Below are 24,007 nucleotides of genomic sequence, written 5' to 3'. Positions count from 1 at the left end.
GCACAAAAGACCCTACCTCATTTTCCAGGAAAAGCCTCAGGCTGTACCCCAAGACTCTTGCACAAGTCCATGGTGGTAGAAGAGATGAGCGAAAATTTTCCTGTATTCCCAGAAGATACAGAAGTGGCTAACAAAGGCTTGCAGACGGGGCAGCTCCTTGCACACAGGAACAAGTGTACCCTGAGTGCCCTGACACCGAGACAGGACCGAAAGTCAGAGCATACAGACGTGAAAAACCAAAATCCAAATGGGATGGGTTCAACCTCCTACCTGTCAAACAGACAGCTGCCAATGACACAGGAAGGACCCTTTCCCTGCAGTACCATCATGCCATTTAAGCCCCTGGAACTGAGAAAAGAGGAGAGAAAATAAGCTCTCATTTAATGGGGCTGGGGAGGGCAGGTGTTGAAGACCAACAGGGCTAACTAAGTTCTTTCCATCTGTCCCACGCCCATCCCACCAAACAGACAGACTGGACGGTACTATTTGAAAGGCCTACCCTGCCAGCATACATGGTAGCTCTTTAGGGCCTGAGCTCTGTCTAAATAGACATAGCACCAGGTGGAGTTAGGAGGGCTGCTTCTAGCCCAATGAGCACTTTTTCTTTGCAAATAGAAAAAGATGCCTGCTATGCCAGGCACTCTTGTGCAGTAAACAATACACCCAACTGTACACAGTGACCCTTCATCAGAAAATGAGAAATTTAATCTATTTTCTTCACAAACAAGAGCTAGAAGGAGGGACGCTCATTTTCTGGTCGTATTAACCCTGGCACTATAAATAAGGAACAAGTGTGGAGAAAACACGATGTGTGTTTCTGCCTTTTTATCAGATATTCTTTATTTTATGAAGTAACATGGTAGTAGGATGTGTGCTGATGCTTGTCTTTTTTATTTAAGTCAATTAATCCATCTGCAAAAGCCTTTTAATTAACAGCAATTCCTGGTCAGATACTGAGATTAAGTTATCCTTGATAAAGGCAGATGTTTTGGCCACAGAAACCCTGTGGGAATGGCATTCAGACTCAATGTACCCCTTCCCTCTCTCCACAGAGCTTCTAGCTCCTAAACTAAGTCAGCAGAGACAAATAGAGAGGATTAATTACCACTGCACTCTCTCCAGAGTCCTTCGAGAGTTCTGCAGATGCTATACGTACTGATTCTTAAAGCTGTTTTTAGTACTTCCTGGAGATGCAGCACTCATATAGAATAGCCCCAGGTGGCCATACCTAAGCAAATTATGTAAATTCACTAAGCCTCAGATTGCTCATAGTCAAAACGGGGCTTATAATACCCACCATGTAGGATTTTGTGAGACTTTGTGACCTAGCACACGTGAGAACCTCTAGCCCAGGGCCTGCACAGTTATTACGTGTGCACTTTAGTTTCATGAGCCTGTGGTTACAATGAGGTCACACTGCCAATAAGTATGCAAATTTCTCGGGTGTATGCCACATCTGTATTACGCAGGACCCGCAGATCCATTTCAGAGACACAAGTGGTTAATTCTAGGAGGTCCTGGAGGTGTTCCTGTGATTACATTTGACAGTCACATAATTTCCCTCAGGGATTCCTCACTTAAGTCAGCTACTTGCAGTTGCTTGAGAGCTGGACCTCAGCACAGCCTCTATTGCAGGTTCCACCACGATCATAGCAGTGTCGGTGCTCCTAAAACAACAAGCCACCATGGGCCAAAGTAAGCACTGCATTCCCACTGTCTACGCATCAGAAGTGGGCTAGGCCATCTTATCACCATGTTTCATTGTACCCTTTCTTCACAAAGCAACTCCTACAGTTTGTAGGGCGACCAACTACCCTTGTTTTCGCAGGACGGTCCTGGGGTTAGCTTTGAAAATCCCATATCCTGGAAACCTTCAGTCCCAGGCAAACCAGAACCATGAGTCATCCCAACTTTCAGACACTAGACATATGAAGCCCTCAGGGAAACAGACATCATTCTCTCTTCTCCAACCTCCCCACATCCTCAGCCCCACCCTGTCTGTGTTTGCCCCCAGAAAACAAACACAAACCTGTATTAGTTTCCTAATACTGCCTAATAAATTACATGAGCTTAGTGGTTTAAAATAATGCTCATTTATTATAGTTTCTGCAGATCAGAAATCTGAGTGCATCTCGACTGGGATCTCTGCTCAGGGTCTTCTATAGTGGAAATCAAGGTATCAGCCAGCTTGAGTTCTCATCTGGATGCTCTAGGGAAGGATCCACTTGTAAACTCATTACGGTTGTTGGCCAATTCAGTTCTTTGTGGTTGTAGGACTGAGGTCTCCATTTCCTTGCTGGCTGTTAGTCAGGAGCCACTCTCAGCTCCTAGAAGCCACCCATATTCCTTGCCATGTGGCCTCCTTTATCTTCAAAGCCATCAACAGGGAATCTCCCTTGCATCGAATCCCTCTTATACTTCTAATTTCTTCAGGGAGAGCCCAGTCCCTTTCAAGGGCCCAAGTGAATAGGCTGGGTCCACCGAGGATAATTTTCTTTTCTTGAAGTCAACTGTATCATATAACACAACTCAATCATAAAGTAACATCTCATAAAGGTTTCACCCACTCTCAAGGAGAGGAGATTATATAAAGGCAAGGGTCATTGGAGGTCATCTTCAAATTCTGCCTACTGTACCTCCTCTCCCCAAGTAGATCAAAAGTTGCAAAGAGATGCTTGATGAGGGTAAGGCCCCAGCACCTCATCAGACACATCCAGACAGTCCCATTTGAGGTTCTTTAGTATCAACAATGTCTTTGATACATTCACGTATTCTTTCTCATGGAACAAATATTTACTGAAGATCGATTGTGAGCCTGGCACTGTGTCAGAGGCTGGAGATCCACGATGAAAAAGAGACATAATTCTTACTTTTGTCTAGTGGAACAAAATTAATCAAATAATCATAAAATGTAAAATTGTGTCTTTGACCAGTGCAAAGAATATGAGGTATATGGTGCTATAAGATCCTACAGAGAGAAGATTTGACTCCAACTGGATAAAAGAAGAGGGGCAGAGATTGCTAGCTGCCCACCAAAATCCACTCTCAATTTCTGTTACAGAAGAAGGCACAGGGCTGCCCAACTGCACTGCATTTCCCAGCTTCTTTCACCTTTAGGTGTGGCCATGTGAGAAAGTCCTCTCCAATAAGTAGAGTCAATGGTGCCACTTCCAGACCTGGGCCATTAAACTCGTTGTCACTCTTATGAGTGACAATAGCATGGCCCAGAGCAACCACAAATCACGTGTTGAGGATGGCGGAGCAACAGACAGCCTAAGTCCTTGAATGACTACAGGGAGAGAATCTACCCTCACCACCTGATCACCACCACTGTCACCACCGACAACAGCCTGGACTGTTATGTGAGAAGGACAGAAACTTCTCTGTTGTTTGAGCCATTACTTTTAGGTCTGATTGTTTCAGCAGTTAGGCTTTCCCCAAGTAACACAGAACTACATGCTGGCAGGCAAAACAAAGCCTAACACTTTCTTATCTCACATCTATATAATGTGTATCTGAAAGGCCTTCACATACAGCAGGAGATTTAATTCTCTCAATACCCCTGTGAGACAAGTAATAAGAAGTCTATTACTACATCCACCTGCCGGATGAGGCTCAGAGGAATTCAGTGACTCAGGTAGGCTCCCATAGCTCATTAGTCATTTCTGGGATCTCTTATCACTGACTCACCATTTGGACTCGGACAAGTCATCCCTTTCTTTCTTCATTTATAGGATATGGTCATTCCTGTTTTCCCTCCTGAGAGAAAGAAATTCTGTGGGGCTTGTCTATGAAACACTCTGGCAGAAAGACAACACAAATGTAACATTCAGTTCTGTAAGTTATGTATGCAGGAGAGATATTATTTGATAATGCTCTCTTAATTATTTACCCTTCATTATCTTGGGTACATTGGAAACAGATTGATATGCAAAACTATAGGCTGCTAAGCTACTATTGGTCTTAGATCTCTTGAATTTTAACATCTTAGGTTATCTCATCCTTGGTGTCATTCTTGGTGGGGTCCTTTTGACTTCATTTACTCAACTGTGTGTTATCAGAAAATACACCTTTTCAAAATCTTTTATTCATTAGTGTGTTCACCAAGATTTATGAGCACTTACCATGGAAAAGGCATTGTGCTAGGCAATGGGATCCAGTAGTAAACAATGCAGGCATGGTCCCTGCTCTTGGCAAGATCACAGTCTAATCAGGAGAGAAAATAAGAAACAAGTAAACACACAATTTTGTGTAATTATAAATAGTCATCAATGCAAAGACCAAACCAAGCAATGAAGATGATGAGAACTGAAACTCTTTTTATTTCTTCTTACCTCTAGGTGCATAGACAATGTAGTCTACTGGGCAAGCCAAGGTTAGGATTACATACAAATGTATTATTTCCAAGTTGCTAAGATAGCCTATTTTTGACCTCTGGACAGCTTAGGTAGTTTTGCCTCAATTCTAGGAAGTTGAGCCGCATTTGATACTTAGCTATAGTGGCTGAACTAAGGTTCCTAATTCAGGTATCTTTCTACTCCTTCCAAATTTTCTGCTTTATTTCCTTTTTCAGGTGGGAAAGGATAGAAAGAGAGAGGGAGGGCAGGAGAGACAGAAGGAGGGAGGGAAGAAGGGAGGGAAGGTAAGAGAACACTGTTATAAGTGAGAGCCTTGTTCTCTTTCACCCAACATTCTGATCCTCTGTCCCCGGGCCCTGACTAGGTGATCAGATGTGATGTGGGCACTGAACCAACCTGGGAGATACTTCTATTCAAGGTCAGGGCTGCTCCAAAACCATCATAGCTTGAGAAAACTATGTCCTTGCCCTGAAAGCCAAAGCAGAAACAGTGGCCCTGCTACCACAGTTCTGCTTCCACAAAGCCTGTTCTGTGTCCCCAAACAAGTTGGCAGAAAAGTTGGTAGGACCTGAGGGCCAGGCTGAGGAGGGAAATGCTTGCAGGAAAGGGAAAGAGAAGAACATTTATTGAGTGCTTACTATATGCTTATTATATATTCTAAGTGCATTCATGAGAATTCTCTCATTAAATCTTCACAACATTACAGTTCAATAGTCTTCTCAGAGCATCCCCCTGCCTGTACCATCTAACCCAGAGAGGTTAGGGTCTAACATCATGCTCTCCCATAAACCTCCCTGCATCTCTAAACCCAAAGGGCAGAGGTGAGCCTCTCATACAGCTAGTCTGGTCATTCTACATGCACCAATTCCCACATTTAACTAGTGAAAAGCTTACCAGAAATTGGAATGAAATTTTTGGCAGCTCATAGGCATAGAGCGATATGGCAATGAAAATAAAACCATAGGGCTACACATTTTAATCTCAGTCCTTGTTTCAATTCCCTGCTCATGCAATTTTCCCCCTTTTAAAGCCTAGGAAATACAGCTCTGATGTCCCTAGCTCCCTACACATCAATGAGACAGAGCTGAAACCTTGGGGAAACTCAGACCCAAAACACTTGAGAATAGAACATACGGCTTCCCTGAAGCAGAGTGACACAGTGACATGTGTCTTTACAAATTTAACAGGCCGTAATCTGCTACAGCTGCCAAGGAATGGGCTGTCTGTCTTGGCAGTAGCCATCCTCTGTTCATAAATTAGCTTTTCAGCTGGGTGTAGGTATGGAAACCAGACAGCTTCCAAAGTGAAAGAGGCTTCTCAAGCAGAATCAAAAAGCATATTCAGATGCTGAGCTGAGTACTCATAATATTTAGCTATTTTGTTGATTAATAAAACAGGCATTTCTTTATCAGTCATAGAAGCATCAGTACATCCACACTGAAGCAGCACAACTTTGTGAACAGCTACTGTGGGAAATGTTACTTTCTTGTCCGGGGAGGAATCTCCAGGTATACAGCTAGGGTAAGCAAGGTCCTCAGCAGAGTTATATGCTCATCTCCACCACCACCATCACCGTCACTACCACAACCTCCTTCAGCTTTCAGCCAGGTCTGTCTTAGATGCTTTCTGGTACTCTGGCAGCAACGGCCCAGCATAGTATCTTCACTTTGTTGTAACTCCCTTCTTACTTGCCTGTATCCTTGCTAACATGGATGATCAGTGAGGACAAAAACCATACTAATATTGTTCACCATTGTATTCCCAACAGCTGCACAGAACCAGATACCTAACAGGCATTCAATGAGTATTTGTTGAGTGGATGAATGGACTCGTAGATCAGATTTCTTCTCTCCCTTTGCACACACTTTCCCCAGCCTTGCCATGTGCTTCCTGGCCTCAGACTTTACAGTCCCCAGATGGTTCCTCACAACATGAATTTTCTCAAAATCCATATTTGCTTCATACATGTGTTCGCTTCAAAAAGAGTACACCTATCATGTACATGTAATTGATGAGAGGGTTTGTTCATTGCAGCCCAAGGTGGAAGGAAGATTCTGCTTTCCTTGAGATCACAGAGAAACAGCATATGGTAGACTCAGCTAATATCTTAAACCTTTATTATTCCAAGGGGTTTTTCCTCTGCCTAAATCATGCTGCTAAACTCGTTCTCCATCTAACTTTTTCTGAGTTTTTTTTTTATTATTATAAAAGTGGCTACTGCTCATTGTTAAGATGAAAAAGAAAAAAAGGTATAAAAAGTGAAAACGGGAAATACTAAAATGTCCCATGGTGTCACTGTCCACACGGTCACTATTAGCATGTTTCCATCTGACTTTTTACCCTAGTTCGTATAGTGTAATATCGGCCACTGGAATATTGTGGTTTTTTTCTTAGGATTCTGTTATCTTTTTCCCTCTTTTTATTTTACATACTCTCTCTGGCTTATGTATTTACTACTAAGGCTTCAGGTACCCCATATATTATTTAAAAGCCCTTAGAGTTGAGTTGAATTGAATTGAATTGCCACTCTCTCCTCCTTCCCTTCAAGACCTGGCCAATGGGGAATGTTCACAAAGATGACTAGCCAAATAAAACATGCTGTTTATTAACGGCATTAACAGAGCAGAGCTCTAGTAAAAGCTGAAATGGGAAACAACTCAGACTCAAGGTCACAGTGGGATCCCCTGCTTCCAAGCCAGGCCTGGAGAAGGTGAGCAATAAATGCCAGTACTGCACAGGCAACCTCAAATCCACTTACACATCGACCCACATGGACTAGAATCAGAGGTTGGCCTCACCAGCCCCAACACAGAGGAACAGAGAGACAGCCACAGACAGAGCAAGCTCAACTCCAAAGCTTTGCTCTGAGCTGACCTGGCTTTGCTGTCCCCACCTGGCCAGGCCAGTCTGACGCATGGGGGAAGGCAGGGCAAAGAAAGGGAATAACTATACTTCACACAGGGGGAAGTCCTCAACATTCTAACCTGCCAGCAGCATGGGTCTGAAAATTGGAAGAAAGAAGAGGCCATGCCATTAATAACACCATTAATACAGTGGCCGTGCCCACAGTAAAATGCAGCCCATTAACTTCAAGTTCTGAGCTACTGATGAACTTTTTCTCTCTCCCTTAGCACGGAGTGAATGATAGGATGTGAGACGAGACAAAGCATCCTCCCTAGTACTCCCCAATTAGTCCCATTAACTAAGCACTAAAGCTGTAATGAACAGACAATATTGCTCCCCCAAATGTGCACATAGTAGGTACTCCATAGCTATTTGTTGACCAAATAAATAAATGACTCCTTAATGTGTATCTCTAGTCCAGATCCCTATCATGAACTCCAGACCTACTACATCCACTTTCCCCCAGCCTTCCTTCCTATATCTCATCTTAGTAAATGGAACCATTATTCATGCAGTTATTCAAGTCATAACTGTCCAACTCTGCATAACTCTCTCTCATTACATATGGATCACCCCCAAAAGAAATTGATTTATTACCCAGCAGTCAGTCTCTCTCTGTCTCTCACTTTTCTAAGGAAAAGCAAGAGAAAAGAAATTTGGCTTATTCAAAGGCATTTATCTAGCCTTTTGATGTCCAAGAAATATTCCTTGAAGAGAAAAGTTGGACTCAATTCTTATCGCCTTTCCTGTATTCCCTTACTTGATGGGTAATTAGCCTGCAAACTTTCCTCTTCATATCTTATGAATTGTCTCTTTTAGTTCATCAATTCAAGTATATAAAATTATTTTTATTTTTTTAACCACAACCCCAGCCAAAAAAACCTCCTTGGATATTGTTTTTTACATACTACATTTCTTAAGCAAATGAAAACAAAATTACTTCTGCAACCCTTTCTCATAATACACTGGTTAAAACTACTTCCCATTGCCTTACTATTTGACATATTTTTTTCTTGGCTTTAAGATACTGGAAAGCATCCTCGACTACTGAATTATCAATCAAGAAAAAGCACTATTTTCTCCATGATATGAAACTTTCAAAGGAATGTTAATAACTCCTTTACCACGTAATTTTAAAACATCTCATCTCCTCTACAAATCCTCTGAAAGTAACCAAAACTCAAAGTGTCAGCATGAAAGACCCATATCAACACAAATATCTTCATGACACTTTATATTTCTTAAAAATTTGCCAATCAGTTCTCATCTTAGCAAGAGCCTGGATAACTCATTTACAGAATACCTTGTAGTTCACTGGTTTGATTTTGCTAAAAGTGGTTCACAAATGTGTAACATGACAAAGAATTCAAAGAAAACAATTAGGTATGGTATCAAGCAGGGCTTGAATTAAAAGAAAACAGGTGTGAAACCAAGGCTTGACTATAAAAATAAATTAACACATGAAATATGTAGAGAGGATAGAAATAAAATGTCACCCCTAGTAAGTGGCTGTTGTAGAAGGGGTCATAACATTCATTCATTTCTTCCTGATTATTAGAGAAGAATAGAATTTCTGCCCAGGAAGGACCTCAGAATATTCATCCACTGGCTCACAGTAATACTGCCCTGCATTTTGTTTTAACTACAATATTCAAATAACAAATATAGAGCCGGCCCCGTGGCTTAGCGGTTGGGTGCTCGCGCTCCGCTGCTGGCGGCCCGGGTTCGGATCCCGGGTGCGCACCGACGCGCCCCTTCTCTGGCCATGCTGAGGCCATGTCCCACATGCAGCAACTAGAAGGGTGTGCAGCTATGACATACAACTATCTACTGAGGCTTTGGGGGAAAAAAATAAATAAAATTAAAAAAAAAAAAATAACAAATATATTCCATCCATCTACATTATGGAAATCAATAAATTTTACTCTATAAACTAGTTCTTGGCATTCTCAGCCATTATCCTACTTTTTTATTATCTGGCCTGCATAGATCCATTAAAGTAATTCTTTTCAGGACTGGGTATTTTTTCTGGGGAAAGTATTTATAATAGCTTCCTTTTAACTTATGAATTTATTCAAGTTAAATATCTCCAAGCAGGGTCATCTCTGGAATATGAAATACTTGAAAAATTCATATTCTATGGAGTCAGAGATCTGACTTCCAATCATGATTCTGCCACTTCTCAGCTGAGTGGCCTTGAGTAAATCACGTTTTCTGACCCACGATTTTTTCATTTGCAAAATGAAGTTGATAATAATACCTACCTCATAAGATTTTGGTGAAAATTTAATGAAATTATACATGTAATAAGACAAACACAGCTCCTAGTACTTGTAAACATCCAACAAGTGCTATTTTCAAAGAAAATATGGGTGAATAACTTTACGGGTTTAAATGAGGAAAACTTTTCCATGCATGGTGCAAACCCAGAAACCATAAATGAAAATATTAATACATTTAAATAAAACCTACAGGTTTTTTAATAACAAAAAGATTTCAATCCAGGATAAAAGAAAACACCTGGAGAAAATATTTGCAACATATGTACTAGGAAAAGGGTAAATATCCATAGCGCATCAAGTTTTTATAAATCAGCACACAACAGAAAGAAAAATGGGTAAAGGATATAAATAGGCAATTCAAAAAGAAATAAGGCCAATAAATATATGAACAGATGTTCAGCATTACCAGCAATCAAAGAAATGCAAATAAGACAGGAGATTGGCTAAGAATAAAAAGGTGGGAAAACCCAGCCTTTGTAAGTGTGCACACAATAGGCTGCTCTCATAGGTGTCTGGTAAGTATACTGATTGATTGAAGCGTTTTTTTTTTTTTTTTTTTTGGTGAGGAAGATTAGCCCTCAGTTAACATCCATTTCCAATCCTCCTCTTTTTGCTGAGGAAGATTGGCCCCGGGCTAACATCCGTGCCCATCTTCCTCCACTTTATATGTGGGACGCCGTGACAGCATGGCTTAACAAGCAGTGTGTAGGTCCATGCCCAGGATCTAAACCTGCAAACCCTGGGCCGCCAAAGCAGAGTGCAGGAACTTAACCACTACTCCACCAGGCCAGCCCCTTGATTGAATCTTTTTGAAGGGCTCCTTAGTGATATATATCAAATTTAAAAGATGTACTCCCTTTTCTTTGTTATATATTTTTTTAACACTCAACATAGGTATTATTTCCATAATTAGACAAAAAATAAAGCTCTTTTCATTTTGGAAAATTAAAATAGTTTTCTTTCCTTCTTCTAAGGGCTATTATGAGAATGAAATTACATTCTCTCCCAAATAAGATCTCAGACAGTCTTACAGGAAGTGGTCATAGCAGTAAGGACTACTAACATCCATGCGGCACCTCATGGATTGCAAAGTACTGACACCTTCATTTTCACAATTGCCAGACACAAACAGAGCTGGAACTATTATTGCTCCATTATGAACTATTATGAGCCACAAGGTTCTTTTTATCCCAAAGTGGCATCAGATATGGCCCTATAGATAGTCCAAAAGTGGAAAAGGGACCAAAATTCAGGGATCTGGACCATTTTCTCCACTGGGCACCACCTGGGGGGGCGCTCAACTAAATTAGTACCTGTGTAGGCTGTTTTATCTATGGTTCCTTTGCCTACTGCACTGTATTACATAAAAGGGACTGCTTGCCATCTGTTGAATGTTAAAGATTATCTCTCCTCATTGCAAGTTTATGAAATCATTCTTTCTCATCAAGCTCCTTATCAGAGCTGTCCATGGGATGTGAGAATTGCCCTTCCCTTCCAATAGACCTGAAATTTACACTCTTATCCATGACCCTGTCAGAGATTGTGGTGGACAAACTACGACGGGCAAACTGCCTGTAGGGATCCCAGACCCCAAATTCATAAAATCTCCACCCCTCACTCCCTCTACCCTCTCACCCTCCATTTACCCCATCACACTTGTCAGGCCACCTTTCTGTATTAGGTATTGATGCTTATCGTCTTTCCCTCTCACAACATTTTTCAAGACGGGATCTGAGGGAAAAAACCCACAAAGCTTCTGAAAGTCATACCATATTATAAATGATGCCAACAGCAACGGCATTTCATAACCATGGGATCAAAAATATAAGGTAAAATAATGAGGTTACAATAATTAGGATTTCAGAGTACTAAATATCGGCAAAATATTTTTAGGCAGGAGGCTGTTTCTGATATCACATTAATAATAGTGGTGCCATATAACATATGTCCAGAGGACCTAGGTCCGGATTTAGCCAGACATAGGTATCTAAACTCTGTTTATCATTAGGTTCTGAAAGTTAGAGAATTTTTCTGAAATACATTCTAACTTTCTCTATGGGACCTTAAACCTCACCAGCAATTGTTTGTTATTTGCTGACAAGAGCATTAAGTTTACTTAGAATGTTCTGGAAAGCCTAAAAAACTTAGAATTTTTTTTAAAGGCTTAGAAAAGAATATACCAAAGTGTAAAAGTAGCAACTTTTTGGTCTGAACTAAATCATAGCAACTATATGAGCTCTATTACAAAAGAGCTCTATTAATGAAATCTTTCATTTTCTATATCAACAAAGGAAGGTCAAGTAAACTATAGTAGAATAGCACGGAGTCAATAAGAATGACAATGCAGAGTCATATTTAAGGACATAGAAGCTCTCCATGATATATATTCTTTAGGTAGGTTACAAAAAAGTATGAATATTACGGCCCCATTTTTTTAAATGTGTATAATAGGATTTCATTTTTGAGGAGGAGGAATTAAACCAACTTATTTTCATTCTCAATAATCCATTGTTACAAGTCATCCTATGACTACGATATCAAGATCCCCGTTGGATGGCCTCAGAGAGGTTCTGCCATAGTGTAGAGAGGACACCCCTCCCAATAGCAGGAATCCACCCTAAGGCTGCCCCTTCTAGAATAGTGGTTAAGTAAAGTAAAAGAATAAGGGAAATAAGGTCAAGGATGCAGATTTGCCCAGGTGTCCTCTCTCAAGGATGACAGCTCAGAGATGAGGAGGTAGGAACCCATCTGGTTCACACGTTGAAGAGAAAGCCTAAGGCAGAGGGACTTTTGCCTCGCTTCCTTTAAGCAACCCTGAATTCCCATTCAGTTTTTCTCTGTACTTAATAGGCATCACAAAGGAAGTAAAGATACTGTAGGAAAATCAAAAAGATACATGGTATCCATGATATCTCCATACCATACGTGCAAAAATAAACACACACACACGTGTGTGTGAGGTGGCAGGGTAATATCACTTGCCCAGTACAGATGAGAGAAGTGGGAGCTAGATAGACAATGTAGCATGTGACTTAGAGCAGGCATTTTTCCAACCTGACCTGGCAGCAAACCTTTCTCCCTCATGGTAGGCCTCCCTCACGGTAGGCACAGGCTCCATCTCGCTTCAGTGCCTTGGCCACTTTTTGCCACCAAAAACTGAATTAGTTCTCTAAACTAGACAATAGACCATCTACTAGTTTCAATTACTCATTAAAAAGTGGTCTTTTAAGTAGAAAAAATATGTCCAGTGACCAATCCAAAGAAGAATCTTCCCTAAGGACATTCTGATTAGGATTCTGTAATAGCACAGCCAAAGAGAAGTTCTAGAAAAAACAGGCTGTGATTAGCAAATAAAAAGGAAGAAAATCTCATAGTTTAGTTGTCAAAGCTGTCTACGTGCCATTTAACACAATAACGTGCCAAAAGCAGTCTGGCTATGGAAATCACGACCTGTAATCATTAAAAATACACCTTATGTCTTCTCAATTCCCGACAAATTTAAATTTAGGACAGATGACATGACTAGCCTCATCCCAGCCAAGTTAGAGACTTTTTTTTCTCTCATTATTCCTAGAGTATGATTTTCTAAGAACTAAAACCTTTACTAAAGTAATTGACCCTTCCAACCAATTGGAGATGCCAATTGGTTCTGAGCCGAAGGCCATGTCCAGAGAGTTTTGTAAATATATAATTTGTGCCAAATACATAATCCTGGTCTCTAAACTTTCACAATATGCTTTGACAATAGGAAGACAAAGGGAAAATTGTTATTCCAGTTAAAGCAATTATTCAGTGGAGACCAAGGATTGTGGAAGAATGACGACTGGATTAAAAAACTTAGATTCTTACCTCTTGGGTATGACGTGGACCAAGGTACCATATGGAGCACAACAAACAGCTTCCAAGACATTCTGCCTGCTGAGCAAATGGAACAAAGTTATTCAGACATGATTCTGGGAGTCAAGACTCCTGATTTAATTCTGATATCATACTTCATTCACTCCTGCCTAAGTTTTGCTAAACATCACTATCCAATACAATTTTAAATGTTTGGAAATCCTTTAATTAATATGCTCTGTGACTATATTTTCCCCTTTCTTTGGAAATACCAAAAGGGCTTAGTCACCTATGTTGTTGGAGAGGAACAAAAGCTGGAACGCTAAAAGGGAAAATAGTTCAGATATCATTGCTTGGCTGTTTAATGCAAGCTTAGTCTTCTATGTTTTGTCCAAGTTAATATTAAAAGCAGTTTTCTGGGTTTTTTTTCTAAGCACATGATCTAATGGGGAGGAAATTTCAAACAAGAAGTATTAATTGAAAACCATGAATCAAAATGTCCAGAATTAAAGATAAAGAAAGAATCCTAAAAGCCGCAAGAGAATGTCAAGTTACGTACAAAGGAAACCCCATAAGGCTATCAGCTGACTTCTCAGCAGAAACCTGACAGGCTAGAAGAGAATGGCATGATATATTTAAAGTGCTAAAAGGAAAAAACTTACAGCCAAGAATACTCTACCCAGCAAGGTTATCATTCAAAATGGAAGGAGAGATCAAAAATTTCCCAGACAAGCAAAAATTAAAGGAGTTTGTCACCAAGAAACCAGTGCTACAAGAAATGTTAAAGGGACTGATTTAAGGGGAAAAGAGAAGACCACAAACAGGAAAAATTATCTATTTCCATGATAAGAACGTAATGAATACAAATGCACAAAAAAGAGGTTAGATATGATATCAAAAACATAAAAGGAGAGAGGAGGGGAGTTAAGGAGTACAGCTTTCAGACGGAGATCAAACTAAAGTGACCATCAATTCTGTATAGAAGAAGAAAGGAACAGAGAAGGACTACTAAAACACTGAGGAAAAAAAAAAGTTAAAAAATGGCAGTAAGTACATACTTATCAATAGCTACTTTAAACGTCAATGGACTAAATGCTCCAACTAAAAGGCATAGGGTGGCTGACTGGATAAAAAACAAGACCCATATATATGCTGCATACAAGAGACACACTTCAGAACTAAAGACACTCACAAACTGAAAGTGAAGGGATGGAAAAAGACACTCCATGCAAATGGCAATGAAAAGAAAGCTGGGGTAGCAGTATTCATATCAGACAAAATAGACTTTAAAACAAAAACTGTAAAAAGAGACAAAGAAGGGCATTACATAATGATCAAGGGAACAATCCAACAAGAGGATATAACACTTGTAAATATCTACGCACCCAATGTAGGTGCACCTAAATATATAAAGCAATTATTAACAGAAATAAAAACAGAAATAGACAGTAACACAATAATAGTAGAGGACTTTAACACTCCACTTACACCAACAGACAGATCATCCAAACAGAAGATCAATAAGGAAACATTGGCCTTAAACGACACACTAGAACAGATGGACCTAGTAGATATATACAGAGCATTCCATCCAAAAACCAAAGAATACACGTTCTTTTCAAATGCACATGGAACATTCTCCAGGATTGATCACATATTAGGCCACAAAACAAGTCTCCATAAATTTAAGAAGATTGAAATAATACCAAGCATCTTTTCTGACCACAACGGTATGAAACTAGAAATCAACTATAGGAAGAAAATCAGAAAAGCCACAAATACTTGGAGATTAAACAAAACGCTACTGAACAACGACTAGGTTAACGAACAAATCAAAGAACAAATCAAAAAATACCTGGAGACAAATGAAAATGAAAATACGACATGCCAGAATTTATGGGATACAGCAAAAGCGGTTCTAAGAGGGAAGTTTATAGCGATACAGGCCTATCTCAACAAACAAGAAAAATCTCAAATAAACAATCTAACAATGCATCTAAAGGAACTGGAAAAAGAAGAACAAACAAAGCCCCAAATCAGTAGAAGAATGGAAATAATAAAAATCAGAGCAGAAATAAATGAAATAGAGACCAAGAAAACAATAGAAAAAATTAATAAAACCAAGAGCTGGTTCTTTGAAAAGATCGACAAAATTCACAAACCTTTAGCTAGACTCACCAAGAAAAAAAGAGAGAAGGCACAAATAAGTAAAATCAGAAATGAAAGAGGAGAGGTTACAACAGACGCCTCAGAAATACAAAAGATTATAAGAGGATACTATGAAAAGCTATATGCCAACCAATTCAACAATCTGGAAGAAATGGATAAATTCTTAGAATCATACAACCTTCCAAAACTGGATCAAGAAGTAGAGAATTTGAATAGACCAATCACCAGTAAGGAGATCAAAACAGTAATCACAAACCTCCCCAGAAATAAAAGTCCAGGACCAGACAGCTTCCCTGGTGAATTCTACCAAACATTCAAAGAAGACTTAATACCTATCCTTCTCAAACTCTTCCAAAAAATTGAGGAGGGGGGGAAGCTCCCTAACTCATTCTACGAAGCTGACATTACCCTGACAGCAAAACCAGACAAGGACAACACAAAAAAAAGAAAATTACAGGGCAATATCACTGATGAACATCGATGCAAAAATCCTCAACAAAATACTAGCAAATCACATACAACAATACGTTAAAAAGATTATACACCATGATCAAGTGGGATTTATTCCAGGTATGCACGGATGGTTTGACATTAGCAAATCAATCAATGTGATACACCACATTAATAAAATGAAGAATAAAAATCACATGATCATCTCAATAGACGCAGAGAAAGCATTTGACAAGATACAGCATCCATTTATGATAAAAACTCTGAATTAAATGGGTATAGAAGGAAAGTACCTCAACATAATAAAGACCATATATGAGAAACCCACAGCTAATATCATCCTCAATGGTGAAAAACTGAAAGCTATCCCTCTAAGAACAGGAACCAGACAAGGATGTCCACTCTCACCACTCCTATTTAACATAGTACTGGAAGTCCTAGCCAAAACAATCAGGCAAGAAAAAGAAATAAAAGGGATCCAAATTGGAAAGGAAGAAGTGAAACTGTCACTATTTGCAGATGACATGATTTTATACATAGAAAACCCTAAAGAATCCACCAGAAAACTTTTAGATGTAATAAACGAATATGGTAAAGTTGCAGGATACAAAATCAACATACAAAAATCAGTTGCATTTCTGTACACTAACAACGAAGTAGCAGAAAGAGAAATTAAGAATACCATCCCATATACAATTGCAACAAAAAGAATAAAATACCTAGGAATAAACTTAACCAAAGAGGTGAAAGATCTGTACACAGAAAACTATAAAACATTGCTGAAAGAAATTGAAGACGACACAAAGAAATGGAAAGATATTCCGTGCTCTTGGATTGGAAGAATTAACATAGTTAAGATGTCCATACTTCCTAAAGCCATCTATAGATTCAATGCAATCCCTCTCAAAGTTCCAACATTTTTCACAGAAATAGAACAAAGAATCCTAAAATTTATATGGAACAACAAAAGACCCCGAATAGCTAAAGGAATCCTGAGAAAAAAGAACCAAGCTGGAGGTATCACACTCCCTGATTTCAAAATATACTACAAAGCTATAGCAACCAAAACAGCATGGTACTGGCACAGAAACAGACACACAGATCAATGGAATAGAATCGAAAGCCCAGAAATAAACCCACACATCTATGGACAGCTAATCTTTGACAAAGGAGCCAAGAACATACAATGGGGAAAAGAAAGTCTCTTCAACACATGGTGCTGGGACAACTGGATAGCCACATGCAAAAAAATGAAAGTAGACCCTTACCTTACACCATACACAAAAATTAACTCCAAATGGATTAAAGACTTGAATGTAAGACCTGAAACTGTGAAACTTCTAGAAGAAAACATAGGCAGTACACTCTTCGACATCGGTCTTAGCAACACCTTTTCAAACACCACGTCTGACCGGGCAAGAGAAACAATAGAAAAAAGAAACAAATGGGACTACATCAAACTAAAAAGCTTCTGCAGAGCAAAGGAAACGATCAACAAAACGAAAAGACAACCTAACAATTGGGAGAAGATATTTGAAAACCATACTTCTGATAAGGGCTTAATCTCCAAAATATATAAAGAACTCATGCATCTCAACAACAAAAAAACTACCAACCCAATTAAAAAATGGGCAAAAGACCTGAACAGACATTTCTCCAAAGAAGATATACAGATGGCCAACAGACACATGAAAAGATGTTCAAAATCATTAACTATCAGGGAAATGCAAATCAAAACTACAATGAGACATCACCTCACGCCCGTCAGAATGGCTATAATTAACAAGACAGGAAACAACATGTGTTGGAGAGGATGTGGAGAGAAGGAAACTCTCATACACTGCTGGTGGGAGTGCAAACTGGTGCAGCCGCTATGGAAAACTGTATGGAGATTCCTCAAAAAATCAAGGATAGAACTACCATACGATCCAGCTATTCCACTGTTGGCTATTTATCCAAAGAACTTGAAAACACCAATTTGTAAAGGTACATGCACCCCTGTGTTCATTGCAGCATTATTCACAATAGCCAAGACTTGGAAGCAACCTAAGCGCCCACCAAGGGATGAATGGATAAAGAAGATGTGGTATATATACACAATGGGATACTACTCAGCCATAAGAAATGATGAAATCCAGCCATTTGTGACAACATGAATGGACATTGAGTGTATAATGCAAAGTGAAATAAGTCAAAGGGAGAAGGTCAAATACCGTATGATTTCCTTCATTAAATAGTAGATAATAACAACAATAAACAAACACATAGGGACAGAGATTGGATTGGTGGTTACCAGAGGGGAAGTGGGGTGGGAGGAGGGTGAAAGGGATAATTCGGTACATGTGTGTGATGATGGGTTGTAATTAGTATTTTGGTGGTGAACATGATGTAATCTATGCAGAAATAGAAGTATAATGATGTGCACCTGAAATTTTTACAATGTTATAAACCAATGTTACTGCAACAAAAAATTAAAAAAAAAAAGACAACGAAATTTAAAGAAAAAAGTAAACTTATAATGTAGAATTGTGTCCAGAATACATTATATAGAAACTCAAATGTAATTAAAATGTTTTTTAAGAATGCATGTAAATAAATGAATTTTACTTTCAATGAAAAAAAAAAAAAAAGAAAACCATGTAGCAATGTAGTACTATGCCTACATTGCAGCGTGAAAACAGGCAAATAAGATTTAGCACCTGCCTTGGGAGTCTACAATTCACATATTCCAGTTAAATGCATTTAGCTTGTACTATATGACAAGAGAGCCATGATCTCTGCCTTCACAGAGCACACAGAATGGTGGAATGATGGATAATTAAACAAGCAATTACAACGCATTGTGATATGTGCCACACTACAGGAAGACTGGGATAGTGTGGGAGAACAAATGGGCACCTAACATGAGCTTGGAAAGTCAAGAAAGGCTTTCTGGAGGAGGCTGAAGCCTGAATGATGAATAGACTTTTTGAGATCAAACTGGAATATTCCCAGTTTTAGAGGTTATGCTGGTGAGGGTAGGTGTTTGTGACTTATTATTCATTCACTAATTAAACAAGTATTTATTGAGTGCACACTGTTTCAAGTATACAGTAAAAGGGATTCCCTTCTTAATTTCATTATATTAGTAGTAATAGCAGTAGTATCAAAAATAACATTTTCTAGTAAGTTATAGATCATGTGTTTATTAATTTTGTCTTTCACTCAACAAACACTGGACTAAATGCCTAAGAAGATAGCTGACATTCCTCAAGGTGCTGACATGAAAGGAAAGCAAAGCCACGCCCCACAACTCATGTGAATTCAATTAGTTAGATAATTATGCATTTGTACTTCAATCTTTTGTGCTACAGAAAACATGCTGATTCGTAAAAACATAGGAAGTTTTTTCAGGGATCTATGATTCCATTCATTCCATTTACATACGAATACTAGCAGTGTAAAATAATATTAAGAATGTCTTGTGGGGTCTAAAATATATATAGTATTAAAATATACAGAAACAGTAACATAAATGGGGATGGAGACAGTAATATGCTGGTAAATGTTTAACTAGTTCTCCAAAAAAACAAAAACAACTCACTTTGAATATTTTCAGCTTCTGTGGTATAAATACTCCCACTATGACCAATTTTACACTATCAATTTAACAATTGGCTTGCAAAATTCCTGAAAAGTTATCTATCAACCTTCAGGAGCTGGTATGAGTCAGCTTCAGCACACTTCACACTGGGTGAAGGTAAGGGGAGGTAAACTCTCCTAAGTTTCTTGCCTTGTCCTGGATGTATTAAAAGTAGCAAATTAGGAGCCGAGCCCACGGCCTAGTGGTTAAGTTTGGTGCGCTGTGCTTCAGCAGCCTGGGTTCAGTTCCTGGGTGCAGACCTACACCACTTGTCGGCAGCCATGCTGTGGCAGCAACCCACATACAAAATAGAGGAATATTGGCACAGATGTTAGCTCAGGGCGAATTTTCCTCAAGCAAAGAGAGGAAGATTGGCAACATATGTTATCTCATGGCCAATCTTCCTCAGCAAAAAACAAACACACAAAAGTAGTAATTTATATTAGGCTCTAATATATAATGCTACGTACTGCCATTTCTAGATAACTATCAAAAGAAGATTAGAGGAATGTATTATTAACAAGTAAGTAGCATTATAACAAGCAAGGAACAATAAGAAATATTTAATCAAAGTGAATGTAAGAAAGCAGAAAAAAAGGAATGTATAATAGGTGGGGCAAATAAAAAACTAATAATAAGATTGTAGACCTAAACCAAAATATATCAATAATTGTATTAAGTATAAATTGACTATATACCCCAACTAAATGCCAAAGTTGTCAGACTGGATATAACCTAAAAGCTAACTGTATGCTACTTACAACAAACACACTTTAAATATAAGAATACAGAATCAATAAAAGTAAAATGATAGCATTTCACAATATATATGTATATCTAATTATCACGTTGTACACCTTAAACTTACACAGTGTTATATGTCAATTATATATCAAGAGAGCTGAGGGGAAAAAAGAACACATTTTAAAAAATTAAGTAAAATGATGGAAAAATATATACCATACAAATACCAGCCAATAAAATCTCATATGGCTATACTGATATTACACAAAGTAAGTTTTTTTTTTTTAATTTTATTTATTTATTTATTTTTTTGTGAGGAAGGTCGGCCCTGAGCTAACATCTGCCAATCTTCCTCTTTTTGCTGAGGAAGACTGGCCCTGGGCTAACATCCATGCCCATCTTCCTCCACTTTATATGGGATGCCGCCACAGCATGGCCTGACAAGTGGTTCGTCGGTGCATACCCGGGATCCGAACCGGTGAACCCCGGGCCGCTGCAGCGGAGTGCTCACACTTAACTGCTTGTGCCACCGGGCCAGCCCCTAAAGTAAGTTTTAAGGCAAGAAAGTTACCCGAGATAAACAGGAACCTTTTGTAATAATAAATGAGTCAATCAACCAGGAAGATATAAAAATTTTAAATTTGTATTAAATGGAAAAAATTGATGAAATTAATAGTAGCGACAAATCCACAATTATAGTTGGAGATTTCAACACTCAATCTCTCAGTGATTGATAGAACAAGAAGAAAGAAAGTCAATAAGATTGTAGAAGATTTTAACAATACTATTAACCAACTTGACCTAATTAACATTTATTTAACACTCAGCAAACAGCTGCAGAATATTTATTCTTTTCAAGTGTACATGTAACATATGTAAAAAATTGACTCTAAGCTGGGCCATAAGGCCAGTTTCCACAAATTTTTAAATGACTGAAGTCATATAGAGAACAATCTCTGACCACAGCTGAATTAAGCATTAAATCAATATCAAACAATAGCAAGAAAACTCTAAATGTTTGGAAATTAAGCAATATATTTCTAAATAACATATGGGTCAAAGAGGAAATCACAATGGAAATTAGAAATATTCTAACTGAATGATAGCAAAAATATAACATACCAAAACTTGTGGTTTGCTGCTAAAGTAGTCCATAAGGAGAAATGTAGCACCTGAAATGCATATATTAGAAAAGAAGGCTGAAAATCAATGACCTAAAAACGTATCTCTAGAAGTCAGAAAAAGAAGAGAAATTACACACAAAGGGAGAAGAAATATGGAAATGATAAAGATACAAAGAATAAGTAATGAAAATGGAAAACAAATTATTCAATAGAAAAAATTAACAAAGCCAAAAGTTGTTTTGTTTTAAAAAGATTAATAATTGATAAACTTCTAGTAATGCTTATGAAGAAAAAATAGAAAGGCACAAATTACTCTTACCAGAAATAGAAAGGGGACACCACAGATTTAACAGACATTAAAAAAAAAGATGACATTATAAACTATCTTATGCTAATTAATTTGAAAATTTAGGTGAAATGGACAAATTCCTGGAAAAACACAATTTACCAAAACTAACATAAGAAAAAATAGAAAATCTGAATAGTCCTATATCTATTAAAGAAATTGAATCTTTAATTTAAAATTTTTCCACAAAGAAATCTGCAGGTTCAGCTGGCTTCATTAGTGATCCTCCAAATATTTAAGGAAAAAATAATACTAACATTACTTAATATTCTTTATTTCCAGAGAATAAAAATGAAAGATCGCTTCTACCTCATTTGATAAAGCCAGTATAACTTGATCTCCAAATCTGACAAATACATTACAAGAAGGAAAATTATAGGCTAAAGTTTCTTACAAAGAGATCCAACATGTTTTTTAAATTTTAGAAAATCAAATCAGCAATACATAAAAATTATGATACATCCTAATCAAGTAGGGTTTATTTCAGGAATGTGGAGATGATTTAACATTCTACAATCAGTCTAAGAAATTCTTCGTATTAATAAGAGGAGAATCATGCCCACCTATCTACCTCTTTTACAAGAACCTCCATTAGGAACAGGAAAATCTTAATAGAGGCAAAAGTATCATTTGATAAAATTAAAAACCCAGTTGTGATTAAAAAAACAAAAAGCTGTTAGTAAAATGGGAACAGAAGGGAACATCTTTAATCTTATAATGAGTATCTACATAAAAGCACAGAGCAAACATTTAGAGGATCAGACTAAGAGGTCAATATCTGAATATTAGGAGTCTAGAAAAAGAGAACAGGAAATAAAAAGGAAGAAATTATCAAAGAAATAATAAAGGTGCTATCATAGTATATTAATCAGACCAGTCAACAAAGAGAAACTACTCTAGAAATTTCAAACAGAGATTTCTCTTCTGTCTATTTATTGAAAGAAAAATTTGCTTTGAAGAAAGACTGTGAAATCTTCTATTTGCAGGCAATCTGGACCAAAAACTAGAAGAATTTCATTTGCGAGATCTCGGGGCCCTACAACTTTCACATTAATCCTTGATCTCCAAGGAAACAGAAGCAAACACCTCAGCTTTAACATATTGGAGTAAGTTTTTGCAGCCATGCCCACCTATCTACCTCTTTTACAAGAACTTCCATTAGGAACAGAAAGAAGTCTTAAATCACTGACACAATAAAACCATAAACACACATTATCTCAGGAGGAACTCCTCAACCATAAATTACTATGTCAGTAACATACAGAAAAATATTTTATGAAACTCATAAAAATACAGAGAAATTACAATAAAAGTGTTACTGCCCAGTGTGGGGCCTTCTGCTCCCTGCAAGACATGCCAATAGCAAGAGGCAAGCTGGTAGGAGAAAAAGGACTTTTTTATTACAGCTTGCTAGCAAGAGGGAAGATGGCCAGCTCGTGTCCAAAAGAACCATCTTAAGGGGCACAAAAGTCTTACAGCAGTTATATAGGCCGGTGGGTTATAGGGGAGGGGGTTAGGAATGTTGACCTTCTGGTGTTAACAGACTGGGAGTTGCCACACCAGATCTTTCAGTTTTCACTGATGATGGCTATCAGCATAGATTCTCTGTTGGGGGGTCATCACATTCCTAAGGAACTCAAAAGAACAGTTATCATCTTATCGCAGCTGGGAGGTACATGCACAAGCAGAGGTCGTAAAATCTACATAGCAGTTAGATCTCCTGGAGGGTGCATGTCTGGCTGGGTTAGTTAGTCAGAGGTCATTCAAAGTTGCAACAGGGTTTCTTTTCTACAGCGTGGCTTCCCTCATGTCAACCTTGTCTTGAGCTGGTATCAAAAGCAATAAGATATATTCACTCCCTATAACTCCTTTATTAAGAGAAGGATGTATTTGGCCCAAACGGTATTTTTAGAAATAGAAATTTCACATAATTTTCTCTTGATAACATTGGGTTTCTCTTGAAATATTTAAAAATCTAGCAATATTTGCCTGCATCTTCACAAGGCAACAATTGCCTGGTGTTGAGAACACCCTTTAAAATGAAGCATTCATTTCCTAATTTGTCACAGCTGCAACCCCTCCCTATTGTCTTACACGTGGCCCACTTCAATCATTTACATTAGTTGGCTGGTGCCTTCGGGCATATAAGTTTGTGACCTATGTCCTATATC

General features: G+C 38.3%; 1 long non-coding RNA gene across 1 annotated transcript; it reads right to left on the bottom strand.

Moving 5' to 3' along the window:
- Positions 1-2,093: 2,093 nt before the first annotated feature.
- On the bottom strand, positions 2,094-23,228 carry LOC131420006 (uncharacterized). Its single transcript, XR_009223432.1, has 6 exons — positions 23,142-23,228; positions 21,489-21,538; positions 13,394-13,462; positions 4,125-4,206; positions 3,691-3,800; positions 2,094-2,876 (listed from the first exon to the last, which is right to left on the bottom strand). It is a non-coding gene; the product is annotated as an uncharacterized LOC131420006 (long non-coding RNA).
- Positions 23,229-24,007: the final 779 nt, after the last annotated feature.

Source organism: Diceros bicornis, chromosome 22, assembly GCF_020826845.1.
Source record: "Diceros bicornis minor isolate mBicDic1 chromosome 22, mDicBic1.mat.cur, whole genome shotgun sequence".
Classification (NCBI taxonomy): domain Eukaryota; kingdom Metazoa; phylum Chordata; class Mammalia; order Perissodactyla; family Rhinocerotidae; genus Diceros; species Diceros bicornis.
This window is presented reverse-complemented; position numbering and strand designations above follow the sequence as displayed.